Consider the following 20,944-nt stretch of genomic DNA (forward strand, 5'->3'; position numbering starts at 1 on the left):
AAAATATTACTGCTTATTGACAATGCACCTGGTCACCCAAGAGCTCTGATGAAGATGTACAGTGAGATTCATGTTGTTTTCAGGCCTGCTAGCACAACATCCATTCTACAGCCCATGGATCGAGGAGTAATTTTGACTTTCAAGTCATTATTTAAGAAAGACATTTCATAAGGCTATAGGTGCCATAGATCGTGATTTCTCTGCTGGATCTAGGTAAAGTCAATTGAAAACCTTCTAGAAGGGAGTCACTATTCTGATGCCATTAAGAACATTCATGATTCACAGGAAGAGGTCAATATATCACTATTATCAGGAGTTTGGAAGTTAATTCCAATCTTCCTGGATGACGTGAGAGTTTGAGACTTTGGTGGAAGAAGTAACTGCAGATGTGGTGGAAGAAGTAACTGCAGATGTGGTGGAAACAGCAAGAGAACTAAAATTAGAAGTGGAGCCTGAAGATGTGACTCAATTGCTGCAGTCTCATGATAAAACTTCAGCGGATGAGCAAAGAAAGTGGTTTCTTGAGATGGAATCTACTCCTGGTGAAAAGGTTGTGAAGATTGTTGAAATGACAATAAAGAATTGAGAATATTACATAAACTTAGTTGATAAAGCAGTGGCATGTTTTGAGAGGATTGACTCCTATTTTGACAGAAGTTCTTTGCAAGTAGTAGACTATCAAACAGCATCGCATGCTACAGAGAAATCATGCTTGAAAAGAGTCAATGAATGCAGCAAACTTCTTTATTGTCTTATTTTAAGAAACTGCCACAGCCAACTCAACCCTCAGCAACCACGACCCTGATCAGTCAGCAGCCATTGACACTGGGGCAATACTTTGTAATGGCAAAAAGATTACAACTTGCTGAAGGGTCAGGTGATGGTTAGCATTTTTTTTAGCGATAAAGGACTTCTTAATTAAGGTATGTACATTGTCTGTTTAGACATAACACTATTGCATACGTGATAGATTATGGTCTAAACATAACTTTTACACACACTGGGAAACCAAAAGAAATGATTTGCTTTATTGCTATAATCTTTTTATTGCAGTTGTCTGGAACCAAACCTGAATTATCTTCAAGGTCTGCCTGTGTTATTGTATCCATTTTACAGGTCAAGAACCAGGCTTAAAGAACCAGGTTAAGACTTGGCTTAGGTCACACAGCTAATAGGTGTAAATAGCAGAGTCTTAAGAATAAATTTAGGTTTTAAAACGGGCTCTACTCTATACACTCACCCTCAACCCCTTTGCTAGGCACTGTGGGAAAGTGGGAGATGCTGTGATACCCACATAGATCCCCTGTCCCAGGCCTGTGCACTCTACCCCTAGCTGCTGTGTGAGCTGCTCATGGCTTGCAGTTGCTCCATCCCCTTCTCCTGGCTACCTTGCCCAGGGTTACTTGTCCCTCTCCACCACTGTGGCTCACAACAGGTCGATGCTTCAAGGCAGGCAACTTTGTGCTGTGGTTTATGTTCTATAGAGCCTTAGACCTATGCATGGGACCAAGAATGTACTTGACTGGGACCACTTACCACTTTCCTATCCCATTCTCTTCCCTCCCTTACAAGCTCATCCTTAAGAGCACTTTGTTAATAAATCACATTCAGCTAAATCTCCATCTCAGGCTCTGCTTCTAGGCAACCTGACCAATGAAGAGCTTCTTTCTCTAAGAGTCATACAATCTTAATGCAGGGAAGAAGTTTCAAAATAGCCAGTGTCATTTAAAGATGGAATAAATGGTCTGGGTCAATGCTGAGTTGCCTCTTTTAGGAAGTATACATTATAGGCTGGGTCCATGACCATTTGGACAGGGAATCGTGTAGCGACTTCAGGCATGAACCAGAAGGAGGTACTAGATAAATTTTAACTCCAAGATTCAATCTTTCCATGAGCTGAGACTTGCTGATAATAATTTTTATATGTGTTTGGTACCTTATATTTTCTATAGAAATAGTATTGCCTCGTGGTTTAGAATACAAATGCCATAGACTGACTTCTTGGGTTCTAACCCTAGCTCTGTTGTTTATGTGTAGTATAACCTTGGACAAGTTTCTTTACCACTCTTAGTTTCCTTTTCTGAAAAATAGAGATGTAATCGTACCTATCACGGGGATTAAATGAGCTGCTAACATGTGAAATGCTTAGAACAATACCTGGCATATAGCAAGCGCTCAATAAATATTAGCTACTGTTTTATATCTCTCTGTATGTGTGAAACAACTCACCAATGCCTGTTATATTGAATAGTGAATATGTTTGGTTTGCACTATAAGTGATTTCCCTCTTTTTCCTTTCCACCGTGTTGTAAATTCCTTGATTAGAAGGAACTCTGTCTTTGTAAAAAATTAAGATATAATTTACATACCATAAAATTTATTGTTTTAAAGTCTATACTTCTGTGGCTTATACGATATTCACAAGGTTATGCAACCCTCTCTACTATATAATTACATAACATTTTCCCCACCCCAAACAGAAACTTATGCCTATTAAGAGTCACTTCAGGGCTCCCCTGGTGGCGCAGTGGTTGAGAGTCCGCCTGCCGATGCAGGGGACACGGGTTTGTGCCCCGGTCCGGAAAGATCCCACGTGCTGCGGAGCGGCTGGGCCCGTGAGCCACGGCCGCTGAGCCTGCGCGTCCGGAGCCTGTGCTCCGCAACGGGAGAGGCCGCAACAGTGAGAGGCCCGCATACCGAAAAAAAAAAGAGTCACTCCACATTGCCCCCTCCTTCCAGTCCCTGGCAACAACCAATCCACATTCTGTGTCTATGGATATTTTGTATAAATGGAATCACAATAAGTGGGCCTTTGTGACAGACTTTTACTGTTTAGCATAATATTTTCAAGGTTCATTCATATCATAACATGTATCAGTACTTCATTCCTCTTAATGGCCAAATAGTATTCCATGTTTATATTCATTGGTTGGTGGAATTCATTCTACTCATTGGTTGGCGGACATTTCCCCCCCACACACACTTTTTGGCTATCATGAACAATGCTACTAAGAACCATGTGAGTATGTTTTCGTGTAGATATGTGTTTTCAGTTCTATTGGGTATATGCCCAGAAATGGAATTGTAGGATCATATGATAACTTTATGTTTAACTTTTTGAGGAACTGTCAAACTGTTTTCCAAGACGACTACATCATTTTACATTCCCATCAACAAATATGTTGGTTCTAATTTCTCCACATCCTTGCCAACAATTTTTATTGTCCATCTTTTTGATTATAGTTATCCTAGTGGTTATAAAGCAGTATCCCACTGAGGTTTTGATTTGCATTTCTATGATGACTTATAATGTTAAGAATCTTTTTGTATGCTACTGACCATTTGTATATCTTCTATGGAGAAATGTCTATTCAAATCTTTGCTCATTTTTAGTTGGGATATTTGTCATTTTATTGTTGAGTTGTAATAGTTCATTATGTATTTGAATATTAGGCCTTATGAGATATATGATTTGCAAATATTTTCTTCCATTCATTGTCTTATCATTTTATGATAGAGTTCTTTGAAAAACAGAAGTTTTAAACTTTGATGAAGTTCACTTTATCTATTTATCTTGTACTTTTATGTCATATATTATGCTTGTACTTTAGGTGTTATATCTAAGAAACCATTGCCAACACATGAAGATTTACACTTATGTGTTCTTCTAACTTTGTCTCTATTGACTTAGGATCCTTAGTGAAAAGCATGATGTCTGGAACCTAGTAGATTCTCAAAAAATATTGGTCGAATTAATGACTGGGTACATTGGAATGGCTGGCTAGACTGTGTGCGCATGGGTTACAGTATTTTATTATCCCTGCATTTCCACTCAGCGTTTGGCATTGCGTTTGCACTGTAGGTAATACTTCAAGTTTTCTTAACACTTGCTTGATGAAATCAATAAGCTTTACAATAGTCTCACTACAAACTTGTGATTGAGGCCAGGTAGGTATTACTAGTCCGTTTGATAGATGAGAAAACTGAGAACCAGAGATTAAATGAATTACTCAAGGCCACATAACTAGTGGTAGAGCTCTCTCCTCAGGGCTCCCCCATTTGGCTCAAATATGTGGGCTCCTTTCTCTAGGCTTAGCAGTCACCATGGTTTCCCGGCTGTGTTTTCCTTCAGTCACACTTTTATGACTGTCTCTGAGACTTCTAATTGAATACCTAGTCCTGTGTGCATTGAGTACACGGAAACTCGATAAATATTCAAACAAATAATCCCCAAAGCATTTTAGTCCTTATTCTCACGCTCTTTTCTCTTTGCCTTTGGCAATATTTGCTTCATTTCTTTTCTCTTCATGGACAAACTCAACTTAAGACCTGCAAAGCTTGTTCTCTGAGCACCACCAGTATTCTATTGCCTGTGCCACACAGTTCACCATTCAATTGCTATATGGGATGCCCTAGGCTGTTCTTCAATTATTTTGAATATGAGGTTCCTTTCTACTCAATTTAACTGTAAGGTCCTTGAGCACAGAGATTATACCTCATCTGTTTTTCACATCTCTCCACGGTACTGGCAAAATGTTTCTATTATTCTCCAATTTAGATTACTTTATTTGTTTTATATTCCCATCCTATTTGTCTACTTATTTGCTGAACATTGTTCAGTTTGTCCAGCACCTTCTCCAGGAAGCCTTTGCAAAGCATTGCCTTCTTCTGAATGCACATGATGCCTGGTTTGAATAGCTCATGTGTCACTTATTCCACACTACCTTGTGTCATGGATATTTACAGTCATGCCTTATTTTTCTTACTACTCCTACTCAATTCTAACGTTCTTGAGAGGAGTTATTATTTATTATCCAGTTTTATGCTTTTCTGTTTCCAACAAAATCAGTGGCTTGCTCATACAAGGGCTCAAAACAAATACATTCTTCTTGAAGCTCCTTAAAGTTGGGGAAACTGGATAGGGTTTGGACTCAAGACCCAAGTTGAATTTCCATCTCTGCTATTGTGTGATCCCCGATAAGTTACTTCTTTTTAATGGACCTCAGATTCCTCATCTATAATAATCTTTAGCTCAAATGAGAGCTGGGAAGTTTAAATAGCTATATATATGGCATAATGTAAAGTTTATTAATGCTAATGATAGTTGTTTTTGTTACCACTCTGAAATAACAGACAAGACCTGAGTTCATCATCAATAAACATATATTGCATTGAAGCATCTTGTTCCTACAAAGCCAGTACCAGATGCTGAAAATCAGATGAAAAGAAAGAAAACTATCTCAGGGTGTTCCCAGGCATAGGTTCAGTGCTCAAACATGTGCATTTTGATGGTGGGCATAACCAGCTCTGTGTCTTTTTATATAATTCAGTTTGCAAGTCTACCACTTGCTTATTATCCCATTGTTGACCAATATAGTGCAGCAACAGAGAAGGAAAACGTCTCTATGCAATACAGTTTCCAGCTCACTGTTGGTGTTCAATGAATGTTAATATTAGATACCTAAAATAGAGCAGGTCCTATTGTAAGGAGAAAAAGCATTTAACAAAAATCAGCCTTTCTCTCTACTTGTTAACATACAGACACCCTTATTAAAGAATTGCTACTAAAATGAGTTCAGTACCTTGAATGTTCTCTGTGAAGAGTGAGCGTACTTTAAAACCTTGCATGGGGTACTTAGCACAGAGCCTCACTGATAATGTTAAGGAGCCTGATTCCATTCAGTTCATCATCCACATTAAAAGTGAAACTAATAGGTGCTCAGCACTCTCTTAGGTGCTGCCAGGCAAGCCTAGTAATTGATCTTCCATTGAGTATGTATTTAAGAAGGGGGGTTTCCCTGGTGGCACAGTGGTAGAGAGTCCGCCTGCCGATGCAGGGCACACAGGTTCGTGCCCCAGTCCGGGAAGATCCCACATGCGGCGGAGCAGCTGGGCCCGTGAGCCATGGCCGCTGAGCCTGCGCGTCCGGAGCCTGTGCTCCGCAACGGGAGAGGCCACAACAGTGAGAGGCCCGCGTACCGCACAAAAAAAAAAAAAAAAAAAAGGAGAACTGCATTACTTTTTGTTATTATTATTTTTTTAACCAGTAAATGAGAGAGTGGAACAGATCCAATGTAAATGGAAGGCAGTCCTGTCAGCCTTTCGTCCAGTGCTGTGCCTCTGCATCATTCTTCCTTGTGGCCTTGGTGAGCAATCACTGTAGATCCCTTTGTAGCATCTTTATCCACTTCCACATCCAGGACCTTTCACTGCAGAATGGGAGCGGGATAGACATGTAATGTTAAGTGGTATAGTAAAGATGTTTCTGTGTGAGCTCCAGAAATAGGAAATTCAGTGAATGCAGTTACTTCTAGCATGCAAAAAGTCTCAGCTAATCCGTGGCAGACAAATTTGACAAAACATGATGAGATATTTATATATCTCAGCTATATGTTAGGAATTAAGAAGCTGCCTTCTTAGTGATTATTTTGAAAACCCCAGGTCCAATCTAAAATATTCAGAGAACGTCCAAAGGTAACAAAACACTGTTATAGTAGGAGATGTGGCATTCATTCTTTCAGGCCTTCAGTCACAAACATTTCTAAAATACCTACTACATACTGGGTACTTGGGATACAGACATGATGCTATCCTTTCATAAGGAATTCACAGCTTATGGTTAATAAGCAAAAAAAAAAAAATCTCTACCTTCAGGGATTTACAATCTAAGACAGAATACAAGTGGAAAAATACAAAAGAGAGAGAACAGTTAAATGATACAGGTGATGAAAAATGCAAACAAAATTTTTCTTAACCTTTTTTGGGTACAAAGATCTCTTTGAGGCTCCAATAAAATACAGGGATAATTATATTTACTAGAAAATAGAACATGAGCACTTACACATAAAAATTCGAAAACAACTTCAGGGAAACACAAACTCATTGATGACACCAAGATAAGGAGCTCATGCGAAACGTGTCTAGATAAATCATAGTTCATATAAAATGCTTTCTCCAAGGTAGGCTGTGTGGATGAATTAGGACTTGAAGAAAGGGAAGGAGAGAGAACATAAAATGAGATAATTTTGGTATTTTTGGTGATATTATAAAGGAGCAAAAAAATTTGATGGGGTGGAGACTTTGGAGACAGGGATTCCGGCTGGGTCAACTTGCTTGAGCAAAAGCAGAGACTTGAGGGATAAGCTTGGTGTGTGGGTACTAATTGGCCAACCTGGGATGGAGATTCATGATTGGAAGTATTGAGATGCAAGGTTAGATGGATAGTGAGATATGAATTTGAGAGTCATTGCTGGCCTCTGTATAGGGACTCATTACAGAATTAAAAAACCCCAAAGAAATATCTGAGCTGATTGAGTCCAACCTCCAGACATCCCAAAACCTCTGGCAAGCGTTAATTTAGTCTATGCTTGAACATATTAGTGGGTGAATCACAATGTGATATGCAAACTATTCCATTGTTTAATGGCTCTAATTGATAAAAATTATTTCTTCATACCAAGATTAATTTAAAAAAAAACTTCCACCTCCCATCCCGTGTATAGAAACATGATTTTTGTTCTCTGGAAACACAAAATAAAGCTAATCCTTTATTCACTTGACAGTCCTTCAATTTCTTAAATGTCATATTCCCCTTAAATATTCTCCTTAAAGACTAAGCATCATCAGGCTTCAGTCTTTTCTGGTGAATACGATATTTAAGAAGATTAGTTTGGCAATCCTGTGTGAGACAGATTAGATCAGGAAGAAAACTACATTTGGGGAGACTGGTTGGAATGTTATTGGAATGATCATGGTTAGAGAAAAGTAGAAAGGAAATGAAAAATAAAGTTTTGGATGGAAGAATTGACAATACTAGGGAACAAGTGAATATTGGAAATGAAGAAAAGATGTGATTCAAAGATATTTCAGAGTTCTGGCCTGGATACTGGAAGACTGATCTTACTGTAGCCATCAATTTTCAGGAGGAAGTTTTGACATCTTTCTTCTTAATAGGAGGTGTTATGGTGTAGTGGTTAAGAGTGTGAGCTCTTAGTAGCAGAATGAATGGGGAGGTTCATATACTGGATTTAACACTTATGTTACGTGACATTGGGCAAATTACTTGACATATTTGTATCTCGATGTTATCGTCTATAAAATATAATACATGTAAAGGTTTTAGCTTCACTGGCAGAGAAGAAGCTCTAAATAACAACAGTCTATTAATACTCTCATGGGTTTAATTGGAGGTAGGTGAAGTCCAAATTGAGAACTTCAAAACAAACTATCTGGGGCGGAGACAAGCAGTATGTGGTCAGGTCATCATGTTAGGGTAGGAGGAGATATTGCAGATGGAAATGAGGTTAGAACACACAAAAGAGCAGAGTCAGTTCCAATGTCAGAAGCAGTGGAGGTCAGACCATAGAAATATAGGTAATTTGCTACTTTTTCAAGATACATGGCAGAAACAGATCGTGTTGGAAGAGGCATTTCTCTAGCCCAGGAAAGTAGGCCTTACATTTCAAATACCTGTCTCGCCATGCACTGTTTTTCTTCAGCTGACCCTGGTTTACGGGTCAACCCTTATATCCACAGATTACCTATTTCTCCATGGTGAGGAGGTTAAGGTCACCCGGTTGAGGATGTCAAACTCCAGGCAATGGACAAACACACAAATAGAGGTGTTTTATGAGCAGTTAGAACTCAGCTAGAGATGTAGCTGATGGCAAGGAGAGGTCAATTTATAGGTGTTGGTGGATGCATGGGAATGGTTGAGCTTACCACGTATTAACGCATTTAGGTGTCAGTATCTCCCAGGACTTCTCTCCTTGTATTGGTGTCTGCCCATCATGAAAGAATCTCTTCCTATCCTATCCTTAGAAGTTATAAGGTGATTTGCAATCCAAGTTTATAAAGTACATGCAAGTTCGGATAGAGCAATACAGATGGTTTTAATCAAGGGCAAGTCCATTGCCTTTCTGAGCTTGTTCCTTCATCTGTAAAATGAGAATAATAACAACACCTACTTTGTGGAGTTATTTTAAGGAAGGATCACGTGAGACAGCATTTACACAGTTTCCTTGCATAGCACCTGGCACTTGGAGGCCCCCAAATAAAAGTTAGTTTTAGTGGGTGATGACTATTATCAATTACTTATTGGAACCCATATTGTGAAAATATATATGGAGTAAGCTATGGTGGAGAAGCTATTAGCTGGGTCTAATTTGCTTATTTTTTAATATGATTTTTATTTACGCTATCTAATTTTTACGTCAATGTTTCTGGAAACCAGGCAAATGTCATCAGAGGTGTTTTCTTTTGTTGTTGTTGTTCTTTTTTTCTTTTATTTTAAATGCCCTTGGCTCCAAATGCTTGGCCTGAAAAAATCATTCCATATGTTTATTCATGTTGAGAAGCCGAGTTTGCTGTGTCCAATTTCCCTGTTTACTCTTCCCATGCTAATGTTGCTGAGCATGTGAAAATATCGTTCTTTATCATTCCAACTAGGTCTTGGGTTTAATTACAGATTATGAGAAATGAGCTGAATGTCTGAGCGTTTTGCAGCCTGGTGAGACTGATTCGTTCAGAATGGTTAAAGGCATTTTATTCCTCTGGAAAAAAAAAAAAAAAAGGTCTGGTGTAGCTCATTCGTGCTACATGAAAGATGAAGTGTGGCTGGAGTCAAATGATGGGACCCAGACCTCGTTCACTCACATTGATTCATTAGGACCTGTGACAACTTCCCCCAAGAGGTGCACACACACTCAGATGCTCAGGGGATGGAAAGGACATGTGTGACCTCTCAGGAAGAGAAGTTGGCATAGAGCATCGTCCTTTGAGTTGGTTGAGGAGTGATGAGGTTGTGTGAATTACCTAGCAGCCATTCTCTTATGCCTCTTTCCTGTGCATCCCAGGGGCTGTGCTTGGTAGCAGCATCTCTCCCCTACAGGGGGATTAGGACAGTGTGGGAAAGCTGCAATTGGCAGGCAATTTAAAATACATTGGTTTAAATTCATACCTAGTCTCCTTCCTGAATAGGGGTACTGAGGAAAACTAAGGAGACAGGGAAAATATGGAAGCATTTAAAGAAAAACCTTGTTTGTGAATTCACTATAGGAATTCTAAATGTATAAAATAAGGGTTAGGCATTTCAATGGGACAAATGATACTTCTAATAAGAGCAAGTGAAAATTCAAATTCACTCATTCATTTATTCAGTCTTTCATGCAACAAACATTCCTTGAACTCTTATCCTACTAGGCACTGTGCGAGCCACAGAAAATGAAATAACAAACAAGACAAAAGACAGTCTTTGCCGGGAGTCAAAAGGCTCACACTCTAGTGTGGAAGACAGGATTGAGGGCAAGTGATTAAATCTAGGATGAAGGACTCTATGACTGAGGGGAGCCCAGGGACATGGAACATTGAACAGCAGGGGAAAGAAAGTTAAGTCATTCTGAGGAATAGTTCAGAGGGTCTTTCATGAGAAAGTGGTAGAGAAACAAGGACTGGAAAGAGGAAGAGGAGGTAGCCAGTTGACGGAGGGGGAGGAAGGACTCTCAGGTGCATGGAACTGTCATGTGCAAGGACTCAGGGCTGTCAGGACCACAGAAGTGAAGCGAACTGCAGTGTGTTTACATCAAAGGGTGTGATGGGAAAACTACGAGAGATGTTTCTGGTGGAGGCAGCAGCTAGTTGAAGTTTTTCTCATTAAAGTCTTTGGGGAAAGATAGCTTTTATTTATGGTACAAGTGGCCCTCAGAAAGTTCCTCCAAACCAGCTAAACCAAGCACGTGGCATATAAGAATCATGAGACTTTCGTTACAATCGATGGTGAATCTAGATCATCTGAAAAATTCCAAAGTCCCTTTTACTCTCTTAGTAATATGTGTTTTACATGTTCAAGATCAAGGCTTCATCTCCTCATTTTATTCCCATTCATACATCAGCATCTGTGATTCCCAACAATGATGGCTGGGAGAAAATACAGAAACTTGGTGAGACCAAGGATGATGACTGGTCCTTGTTCAATGAAAGGATGGCCTTGATTAGAAGCTAAAGTTGATACTTTTGGGCCTGCTTTTGGCTCTAGCTTCTCAGCCACATGGTCACATAGGCAACTCAGCACAAATACAAACATGGTGCTCAAGACTGAGTCACAGAGTGTGCTTTCTTTCTGCTTTACTGCAGTCTCACAGCATTGCTGCAGTGTCTGCGACCTGATTTAGAGTGTTTGTGAAAAATGTTAGGTCCACAGTCACTGGGGATTGGCTCAAGGAAATACTGTATATCAGAGGGGGAAATCCATAATTGGCATAAAAAAGGCATTGACAAGTGTACAGATAACTCTGCTACATGCACATACAGATAATTGAGATACTTAACTTTTCTGTTGGTAACTCCAGGAATATCTAAGATAATACTCTCTAGTTGGCCTTATCTATTCGGATGGTCATGAACTTGAGTATGGTGTGCTGCAACTCGGGTAGGTCAGGGAGGCCTAAAAAAGATAGGTATGATTCCCCAAAATGGGAAGTTTGTGGGCCCTCAGGCCATAAAAATTTCCAAAATGTTTTTCTATATTATTTTTCACTTTTGCTTCAGATCCATAGTACTCAAAATTCACCAGCTTTGACACATTTAATGTGAAATGTCGTAAACTTCGCTACTTAATTTAAACGGTTCAATTTAAATATATACAACCAAGCCTCATCATTCACAGATTTTGTATTTGAAAATTCGCCTACTAGGTAATTTATTTGTAATCCTCAGATCAATACTCACAGTGTTTTCATGGCCATTTGAAGCCAAAGGCGGAACGAAGAAAAATTTGAGTTGCCTGCCATGTGTGCTCCCAGACGAGGTCAGACAACACATCTCTGCCTTCTTTTTTCATTTCTCATACTGTAAACAAGTATCCTCTCTGCAGTCTAGTTAGTGGTACTTCTTCATATTTTTTGTGCTTTTCGTTGGTGATTTCCCTATTTAAAATGGCCCCCAAACGTAATACTGACATGCTGTCTAGTATTCTAAATGAAAGAAAACTGTGATATGCCTTAAGGAGAAAATGCTTCTGTTAGCTAAACTTCCTTCAGGCGTGAGTTATAGTGCTGTTGGCTGTGAGTTCACTGTTACTGAATTAATAAGAATATTAAATAGGGTATCTTTAAACAGAAATACACATGAAACAAGGTTACGTATTGATTGGCTGATGAAAATATTGTGACCAGAAGCTCACAGGAACCGAATCCTGTGTTTTCCCTGGGAGTAATGGTTCAATATTCACTAATTCAGCATTTGCGGTGACTTTGTAAAATGTAACCATCTTGAGTAGCGTGAATCAACTGTACATGCACACATATATATGTGTGTGTATATATATATATACACACACATATATATGTGTATATATATATGTATATATACACACGAATAGGTATACGCACACACTCATATACAAATACATAAAGCAAAAGTGAGTGAGCACAAATGTAATGTTAGCCACTGGTGGATCGAGATTCCAGACATATGAGTGTTCACTGTACCATACTTAACAATTTTTTTTAGGTTTAAAAGCTGCTCACCTACCTCTCTGGGCCTTGATTTCCTCAAAGAAGGGAGATTAAGTTGCCTCAGGAACCTCTTCCAGCTCTGCTATTCTGGCATTTTAAATGAGCCCCAAACAGTAGCCATTTAATTTAGATATTCAGTAGACATTCAGTCATAGAATCCAGTCCAATGCTAACTGTATGATACTAAAGTACAGAGTTTAAAAAAGAAGGCTGCCACTAAAATGATAACTTGATTGACAAATACTCAAGGAATGGAGCTCCTCTATACAAAGTCAGGCATATTAAACAAACAAATAAAAACTTTCAAATAATATAGGAAGCATCTAGGGACAAGATAACCTTGTCATTTGAACAGTTTCTATCTGTTCCCATTTCTGATTAAGTCAAAAAAGGCTTATCATAGACGAAATTAGTCATTAGGAAAGATGTGCTGTGTATCCATAACCGTTTCTTTTTTTTAAATTTTTTAATTTATTTTTGGCTGTGTTGGGTCTTCGTTTCTGTGTGAGGGCCCTCTCTAGTTGCGGCAAGCGGGGGCCACTTTTCATCACGGTGCGCGGGCCTCTCACTGTCGTGGCCTCTTTTGCTGCCAAGCACAAGCTCCAGACGCGCAGGCTCAGTAGTTGTGGCTCACGGACCTAGTTGCTCCGCGGCATGTGGGATCTTCCCAGACCACGGCTCGAACCCGTGTCCCCTGCATTGGCAGGCAGATTCTCAACCACTGAGCCACCAGGAAGCCCCATAGCCTTTTCTTTAAGAGTCTTGTAGGCACCATTGTGTAATGGAAGGAACATGGGGTTTGGAATAAGTCAAAACTCAATTCAAAAATTCTGGTTTCTCCAATAGCCTATTTGTGTGATCTTAACAGAATTATGTTTCTTCTCTGAGCCCCAGTTTCCTTATCTGTAAAAAATGGTGATAATATTTTCCCTGCAAGGAGAAGATTATATGAAATAAATTTGTAAAAACACCTGGCAGCAAGAGGGGTTCAAAAATGTTAGTTTTCCTTTTTTTCAGCCCATAATAAACCATTGTTTTCTGGAAAGACTTATAATGTACTAGTTAAGAGCACAGTCTTTAGAGTTAGACTACCAGAGTTCAGATCCCTGATCTGCCATTTACAAGCTGGGTACTTAAAGTAAGTTATTTAACCTCTCTGTGCCTCAATGTCTGTCTGCAAAATAGGGATAATAATAGCACCTACCCCATAGAGCTGCTGTATGGATTGAAATATTAATATTTATATAAGTTACTTACAATATTGGGAGCCATATTAGTGTTTGTTGCTGTTATTATTATTTCTAAGAATGGCAAGGAAGCAAAATTTTAGAGTAATAGAGAGTCCTGAATTGCATCAGGACTTAGCATGAAGGTAACTCTAAAGGTAAACGTGATCTTGTACTTTTAGACTGACCAGAGGAAGGACTGATCCTTAGTCATTGATTGCTTGGTTGCACTGTACTTTATTAAAGTGCAATGATTCTATTTTAAAACCTTCACCCTTGATTTCAAATGTTGGAATGCATCACTAGTTCTTCCATGTTACTTCTGGTAGAGTTGTTGACATGCATGCTTTTTATTCATAATAATGGCTACTTTTGTTGAGCAATTCCTAGGTGTCAGGTCTGGGATGTAGCCCTACTTGTTAGCTAACGGGTTAACCTGTGTTATGGATGCTGAGAAGACACAGGCTCCTGGATCAGAGATACAGAACTTTTTATTGCTCGTGGTACAGCAAGCATCATGAGCATCAGCAAATGTGGTGGTTCTCCTTGCCCTTCCCCACGTCTTGCAGAGACGACGCAATAAGGGTCACATGGATGCTTTGTCATACTCAGATTTCATTGCGGCCAAGGAACATCACATTTGGGGAACTCACCATTTTGTAGCTAACAATAAACAAGCGGTCTCTTAGTCCCAGAGGGAGACATTTCTTCTTCCTTCAAGGGTGCTCCCTGCAAAACTTGATACAACTCTGAGAAATGCTTGGGTAAAGAGCATTTTGTCTTTGCATTCTTGGTACATCCAGCAAGAGGTGCAGGGTTCAGGGCTCTTGGCAGATTGCCTTTCCCAACACTGGGTTCCAGGAACAATGCCAAATACTTTAATTGGGACAGTGTTTCCTGGTAGATCACTTTTTAGCTAATATTCTATGTATATCTTACTCATTTTAGTAGGGTTGCCTCTGGGCAGTATTATAAATTGGGTCCATTGTTTTTGTGCCCCCCACCTTCTTGTGGAAACCAGTTTTCCTTGAGCAATCCCCTCACATTCAAGACTCACATTTTTAATGGTTTTGACCTGATCTTTTAAAAAGTTTTTATTTATTAAAAAAATTTTTTTTTCATTTTTTGGCCATGCCCCATGGCATGTGGGACCTTAGTTCCCTGACCAGGGATTGAACCCATGCTTCCTGTAGTGGAAGCATGGAATCTTAACCACTGGACTGCCAGAGAAGTCCCCTAACCTGATATTTGACTGCCCTTTTTCCTGCCCCCATGCCATGTTCAGCTCATTTCTTTTTCCTCTTTGTCCTGAAACAAAATTTACCCATTTTGTGGCCAGTCTCTTAGAACCCTTCTCTCTTGTAAGACAGTCACTGAGAAACAAATGGAAATTAAAATATGTTAATGTATAGAAGGGTGACTCACCAGAGAACATAAAATTTTAAGAGAGACCTTTTGAGGACATGCTGCTTTAACCAAGGAATAGTCGGAATGGTGGGAATTTGGGGTTTCAAGATTATATATACAACTCTGTATGCTTCCTCTGTGCATGGTGAGCCCTGGGTCTAAGGGATAAATTTAGTTTTGATTTTATATGGAGCATTGATTTTGTGTTCTCTGAGAAGGAAAAAAGATATTTTGAGGTATGGATTTAAATGCCATTTCCTTTTCACTCCCTATCTTCTGAGGGCTTATGAGATGAAGTTTTTGATCTTAGAGAAAGCTATGAGCAGTTGTGACTAACTCTTTATAAGTCTTCGTAATATCAGAAGTTGCTCTCCTACTAATAAGCAAACCATTACCCAAACCATATTCTTTAATGGAGGCCTGCCAAAGGGATTTCATGGAACCGCATTAGAACGTGGAAAATAAAGCTTCCTTAGGCCACAAAGCAGCCACTCCATGAACTAACGCTTCTATTGGCACCTGCATTTGGGGTCTGTAATGTTTTGCTAACTGTGCTTTCAAGACCCAAGTGATTTGAAAAGAAGTGACTGAGTTCATAAAAACGGGAGACTGTAAACCAGCATAAATGTCAGTTTTTATGTTGATATTTACATTTATCTCATGGAGAGAGTGACTAGTAATGTGATTCAATATTTGGGGTCAAATATTTTGGTAACATTTACAGATCAATAAATTAGACACATTCCATCTTAAATGATCAAAAATAGCTTTGTTTCCCAATGTGAGGCCAACTTAAATTTTCCAGCAGGGAATGTTCCTTGCAGAATTGTTAATTGTATGGATGCTATAATAGTATCACATTTTAACAACAACTGTGTTAGATTTTCAAGCATCTCAGAGGTTATAAACTAGTCATTAAAATTCATTCCTGTTGGCAATTGGGTCTGCGGAGCCTTTATCCGGAAAAGCACACTTGTAATGTTTATGTGATTTCCATTTTAACACAACTGTTTGAATTACTTGCAATACTCTAGCCTTTGTAATGTGCTCCCTTTCCTATGCTTCTGCTACAAGCTCTCACTGTATTAACCTGATAAGGGTGAGATTCCCCACATTAGAAAACTGTTTCTCTCTTCCCCCCACCACCCCGTGATTTCTTTTAGCAAGGACTCATATGATAAAGGCATGTTGCTTAGAATGATAGAGGGAAGGCCAGTTTTATACTGCTCATATGAAAGAAACAAATAGGGAAAGATATAAGCTGTGTGTACTTCATCACAAGGGAATATCAGATAGAAATCTGGTACCATTTATTTCCAGGTCCTTAAAAAATAATAGACCAGGTGGTCACCAGGGAGCTGGCTGTACCTCCCAAGACATTGATTTGCCTCACTCTTCTGGTCCATCTTGGTTTTCTTTCCTGAGTGTGACTTACCATTTCTACCTTGTCGAATAGTCATCTCTTCCCTCATTTCCCCTTACAGTGGATGCTGCTGAGAGCAGGACCCATCCATGTGTAGTCTCTCCCTCTTCGTCCTAATCACCTAAGTCAATCCCCAGTGGTTAAAAGATGCACCATAATGTGTAGAGTGTTAATGTTCTTATGGATTTGTTTTATTTCACTTAAACTTGAGGGTTTAGTTCTGGGCAGACCTTGACACTTTAATTCCAGTCTATTTGATTAAGTTGGAGCCAGCTGAAATGAACACTTATGAATTACCTACTTGGCAATTATAAAAGGTGGAAAATGTGATGTGGTCTCTGTCCTTCAAATAATTCGAAATAGTAGAGTGGGAGATAAGAAAATTAAGAGAAATAAGATATTATAAATGTTATAAACCCAAACTAATGAATTTAAAAGGATCACACCCAACTTGTATGACCTGGAATATATTCATGGAATATTTGATGTATAGCTTTCAAAATGAAGTGGGATACAGTAGAAGTCACTTGAGATAACTTGGGAGAAAAGGTTTTTGATTAGGGGAGCGATATGATGACATGTTAGGAAGCTTAATTTGGATGTGGTACGAGGATAGATTTGAGAAAGTTTGAATTAGAATGCAGTGTGCCTAGAAGAAAGGAGATAGATTAGGAAGCTTTTGATACAGTTTAAGTGAGAGGTAGGTGATAGTGTCCTTCTAGTGATCTTATGGAAGCAGAATTAGCAGGACTTGGTAAGGAAAGGAGTTTAACATGACTCTGATTTTGAGCCTGCATGGCTTGAAAAGAAGAGTTGATGACATTAACAGAAATAGGAAAGGCAGGATGATGAATGCCATAGGAAGCAAGAGGAGAAAGATGGTGACGTTGGATGTCAGTGTTTTTAGGTGTTTTGGACACTGTGAAACCTCCTGGGTCTAGTAAGTAGGGAGTTGTAATAAATTAGGGTAGATAAGGCTAACAAAGGAGATGCCATTAGTCTGATGGACAAGGAATCCTGTTAGTTGCCAGCTCTGTGACCTAAGGCGAGTTATTATCTGACCCCCTCTGTTTTTCATTTTCCTTGTAAGTATAAGAAAGAACTGGCTTTTGTAGAAGCTAGATAAACAGATTGATGAATTCCTGGCAGGTATGAAGTGATTTGGAAACTGTTGAGAGATTCCTTGTGGGACAAGGGAATTTGCCCTGGATTCTCTACTTACTTTGGATCGACACTGTTATCTCCTTATGGTCCCTCCCCAAACTTGGAGATTTGCTGCCGCTGTGGTCATCAAGGCTGCTCAAGTTGATGCTCATAGATGCCACCAGGGCCTCTGCCTTCTGAATCATGAATACACTTGGTGAAAAGGAGGCCTTTACAAGATGTATGCTGTCAGCTTTGCAAAAGCCTACTTCCATTAAAAAAAGGCCCAATCCACTCCATCCATTGCTTTTTACCCCTTTTCCACCTTTTGATAAAAATACAAAACACCCTTATAATGTCCATGGAGAAAGATGGGAGCAATCACAGATTATCTTCTCTGATTTTATGAGAAGTTACTCACTGTAGTAGTTGAGTCCTCAGTTCCCCTTTTAAGCACCTACATTGTAATTCAACAACATTTGATTGGATAGAGTGACGTTGCCAATGTTCAGTCAGAGTTAACTCAAAATAGAGATAGCAAATGATAAAAAATGTTGTTCAGATGATTCACCTGCATCTGAGGAAAACATTTGACTTTCTGCTTGAGATATTTTCTTATATAATTAGAAATGTATAAGTTTGGTATTTATAGCTGGGAATATTTCCCTGCTGGTTTTCAGTTCGTTTCTCATTAACCTTTATAAATATTCTAGTTGGAAATACCCTTTTATTTAGGATACAGTGCTTTCTTAGCTAGAGAATGAAATAATGTTTTAATATTCCTGTTATTTTCCTCTATCAACCATCCTGAGAGAACCAGAGAGAAAGGCAATGTGGCATTCTTAGAAGAATTTTGGAGTTAGAAAAACCTGGAATTCCATTCTGGCTCTGTGATTTACTAGCTGTGTGACCTAAGGCAAATGATTTCTTTCCTGGTTTTTGTTTTTTCATTGATGTGATAGGGTAATACCTGGACATCCCAGTGTTATTGAGAGGATCAAGTGGGATAATGGTGACATTTGTCCTAAGTTCTCTATGCCCTGGGGTTCTAGAGTTATACTCCATGGGCCCAAATCCTGATTATACTCTGGTCAAGATATTTTACTTCTCTAAAGTCCTTTCCTCATCCATAAAATGAGGGTTGTAATAGTGCCTATTTTATAAGCTACTTGCGATGGTGAATGAGCAAAGCTGTTAAAAACATAGTGACTGGATAATATTAAATATGCAGTAAATATTAGCCATTTAATTAGTGCATAGTAAGTGCTCAGTAAACAGAAGCTTCTCTCATTTTTCTCCTTCATTTAGGCACTTAAATAATCTTTCAGGGTTTCTCTTTCATATGTTAAGCAAAACAACTCTTAGAATATTGGAGAAAACAATCCTTACCTCTGTGCTGCTAATCTATAAAACAGGATTATTTGCTGATCTTACCTAATGCCTTCCTTTGAGTATAAGCCTTGGGAACTCCAAGCTGAAGGAAAGGCTCCTTTCTTTAAAATAGCTATAAATGTGTGCAGTCTTCTAGTTATTGAAATTGTAAGCTACCCTGCCTATCCCCAATCTATTGTCCTAGCTTCAAAGACATTTTAAAACACCCTCTGGGTGCTATCTTTCTTCTTGGTTATCCTTTGCCTCACTTCTCCCTTTCTTATGAGAAAACTTCTCAGGCTCCTCAAGGCACCAATTTCTCTTATGACAACTTTGAAACTTGTAGGTTTCTGTCGAGACTATTTTCTTTGGGTTAAAAAGCACTTTAGTTAGTAATGCAGCAGAATTTAAAGTCTAAGAAATAATAACCAGTCTGCAGTTTCCTAAATCCCCCCTAACTAAGATATATAAATTAGGCAGGAAATAACAAAATGCTTCACAATTTTCCAGAAGTCAGAACATAGAAGAATGATCAGAGGCCCTAGCACAGTTCAGGATGAGCTATTCCATGCTTATCTACTCATCTGCTCAAATCATCTCTCACTTTTCAGTTACTCGGTATCTAATGTAGGAAGGTTGTTGTTAGAGCATTAATACTATACCAGCAACAGTAATTGTTAGGGGCTGAAATGTGTTCTCCCCAGATTCATCATGTTGAAGCTCTAACACTCAGCGCTGCAGAATGTGACTGTATTTGGAGACATAGCCTTCAAAGAGGTAACTAAATTAAAATGAGGCTGTTAGCATGGACCCTAATCAAATCTGACTGGTGTCTTTATAACAAGAGAAAATTTGGCAGCACAGAGACACTGAGGTGCTCACGCACAGAGAAATGACCATGTGAGGACACAGTGTGAAGATGGCTGTCTGAAAGTCAAGGAGAGAGGCCTCAGTAGAAACTGTACCTGTTGACACCTAGATCTTATCCAAAACTGTAATAAAATAAATTTCTTTTGTTTAAACTACCCAGTCAGTCTGTGATATTTTGTTTAGTATCCTTAGCAAACTAAGGGTAATATTATAAATTTGTATTGCATTTATAATTCTATAAATTTCATATTTTTTTCATATACATGGTAAAGCATAATGGTCAAAAGCACTGACTCTGAAACCAGACTTTCTGGGTTCAAATCTATCACCTGGGTGGCCTTAGGCAAGTTACCTAACCTCTTTGCTCAGTTTCTTCATCTTTAAAATGGAAATGATAATAATATTGTCTACTTTATAGAATTGCTATCTGCATTAAATGACTTAATGTTTATAAATTAGTGCTCAGCACATAGTAATTTCTAAAAAGTTATTTCTTAAATTAATAAAATAGAATGCATGCCTTAGTTCATTTTATTCCTCTTAAATATTGTGAGCTGGGGGAGAGAAGGTAAGGGATATAATATTTACTGAGTATTTATTATGCAGTAGATGACATGGTGACAATTGAACTCACATTTGCACGTAGGAGATTAAATTATTGACAACGTTTATATACTGCTAAACAATGGTGGCCTTGGGCCATTCTCCCATCTTAAATCTAAATCTACTGATTTTTATTTTTTCAGCATTGCCCATCTATACCAGGAACAGAACCTAAATAAATATGAAAAGGATCTAAAGAAAATGAAAAGGGTAGTCATCAAATTAAGTATTGTATCAGTCAAAGCTCAACCAGGGAAGCAGAAACAGTAATGAATATACACACGTACCTATATATCTACATATAGATATATAGTGAATCTATCTATCTACCTCTCTATCATCTATCCAACAATACACTATTTTATGTAATTAATTTTGAGGACTAAGCA

This window comes from Grampus griseus (assembly GCF_964374135.1).
Source record: "Grampus griseus genome assembly, chromosome: 8".
Taxonomy (NCBI): domain Eukaryota; kingdom Metazoa; phylum Chordata; class Mammalia; order Artiodactyla; family Delphinidae; genus Grampus; species Grampus griseus.